Below are 2,341 nucleotides of genomic sequence, written 5' to 3' on the forward strand. Positions count from 1 at the left end.
TGTGAAATATATCATTGAAAAAATGTGACCCATAAAACAGAACAAAGAGAGATAATTTAAGCATTATTGGACTGCCTAAAATCCAAGATAAAAAAAAAAAGCCTAGACATCATATTTCAACACATTATATTGGAAAACTGCCTTGTATCTTAGATCCAGTAGATAAAGTTGTAATTGAAGGAATCTGCTGATCACTACTTGAAAGATATCCCAAAATAAAGCCTCACACGAAAATGAAAGTCAAATTTTGAAGTATTCAGGTCATAGAAGAAGCCAGAAAGAAACAATTCACGTACTATGGAGAAACAAGCCAGGTCATTCAATATTCAGCAGGTTTCACCTTAAAGAAACAGAGGACTTGAATTATGATAACTGGAAAATGGATTGGAATAAAGAAATATTTAAAGTGGGAAGATTTGACAGAAAAAGGATTATAGTATTTGAGGCAAGTGAGATTAAATAACTTGCTATGGCCCCACAACTAATATGTATCACTGGTTGAATCTAAACTAGGTCTTTATGACTCAAAGTTGAAGACTTCATCCACAATTTAATCCAATGATTTTATGTGTGTGTGTGTGTGTGTTTAATGAAAAATAAGTTTATAGAAGTATATTATTGAGAGGATGAGATGGAAAAGCTCCAAATGACTACATTGTAGAAAAAAATCATGTAATGTATCATAAGTCTTCCAAAATTTTATGTCAATCAGGCTTGAATGAAGATCAGCATATTCAAAAGTGGAAAAATGCAGTGAATTGAAGAAGTGAATTATTTTAGTGGAGTTATGAGAGGTAAAATGTTGATTATTAAAATTAGAAAGGGAGATTCTAATGCTTAGATTTAATTTCACTCAATTTGATACTGTACCTTTCTCTTTCTTAAACCACATTTTTTTCATCTAAGTTCACTTTTCTTTTTTTTCTATCCTATATTCACAAGGCAACAACTTCAGATGACTGAAAGGCCTGAGGCAGAAGTGGAGAACCTCCAGCATCAAGGCCACATGTGACTCTCTAGGTCCTCAAGTGTGGCCCTTTGACTGAATCCAAACTTCACAGAACAAATCCCCTTAATAAAATGAGTTATTCTATAAAACTTGGACTCAGTCAAAAGTTCGTACCCAAGGACTTGAAAGGCCATATGTGGCATTGAAGCACCATGTTCTCCACCCCTCCCCTTGTGGTTCTATAGTCCAAATCATTGATTTCATTGTTGACAAAACAAAAGTACAGAAAATTCATTTTTTCCCCTAAATCATACAAGAAATTAAAAGGAAAGATGGGATTTGATATCCAGCATTCTCTCCATTATGCCACAAAAGTTCCTCTCTTTCATGACTTTATTGCCTTTTGTTCTCTTTGAAACAAAATAAACTCCTCATGTTAACATTTTTTACTATGAAATAATGATAAAACCAAAGCAAATGTCATATTTTAAATTTTTCATGTTAAAATGAATAACATTTTCAAAGGCATAAAATAAAATACATTGAATTGCAAGGTAAATGAAATATCTATTGAAATATAGTTATCAAATATTGTTAAAAGTCCATGGACCGAAGGTTAAAAACTCTTGAACATTGACTTTATTATTATCATATATCAATTTTAATTGTTCCAGTTTGTACCAAACATCCTTGAAAAAATAATATGCTTGAGCACATTATTTGTCACCTGAACTTACTCAGGTTTTCCATAGCTTCTTCATGGAAATTTTTACTTCTGCATTCCTTAGGGTATAAATCAAAGGATTGAGGAAAGGAGTTATAATGGTATAGAAGACAGACACCAACTTATCAAGAGGGATTGTTGTTGGGGGCCAAGTGTATATGAATATGCAGGGACCAAAGAACATTATGACAACAATGATGTGAAAGCTGCAGGTGGAGAGGGCTTTGGGCTTCCCCTCTGCACTATGATTTCTCAAGCAGCTCAGTATAATTGTGTAGCATATCATCAGCAAAAAAAAGCTTACTGAGCATGTGGCTCTGCTGTTGAAAACTACTAAGAGGTTTAGTACATACCTGTCCATGCATCCAAGACTCAACAAAGGTTGTAAGTCACAGAAAAAGTGGTTAATCACATTGGGACCTCAGAAGGGAACACTCAAGATGAGAATTATCTGGGCAGTAGAATGCAGAAATGATCCTATTAATGCCAAGAGAATCAGGATCCTACACACCCTCTGGTTCATGAGGACTGAGTAGTTTAGAGGTTTACAGATGTCCACAAAGCGGTCATAGGCCATTAAAATGAAGACCAGTACTTCCACGCCGCCAAAGAAATGCGTGGCAAATACTTGCATCATGCCCTCATCAAAGGAAATGGTATTCTTGTGA

The 2,341-nt window shown here is 34.5% G+C and overlaps 1 pseudogene; it reads right to left on the bottom strand.

Moving 5' to 3' along the window:
* Positions 1-1,625: 1,625 nt before the first annotated feature.
* The window catches only part of LOC114051818, a 24,109-nt pseudogene continuing 23,393 nt past the window's right edge, over positions 1,626-2,341 (bottom strand).

The sequence above is a fragment of the Vombatus ursinus genome, unplaced genomic scaffold (genome assembly GCF_900497805.2).
Source record: "Vombatus ursinus unplaced genomic scaffold, bare-nosed wombat genome assembly UNPS02014806.1, whole genome shotgun sequence".
NCBI lineage: Eukaryota > Metazoa > Chordata > Mammalia > Diprotodontia > Vombatidae > Vombatus > Vombatus ursinus.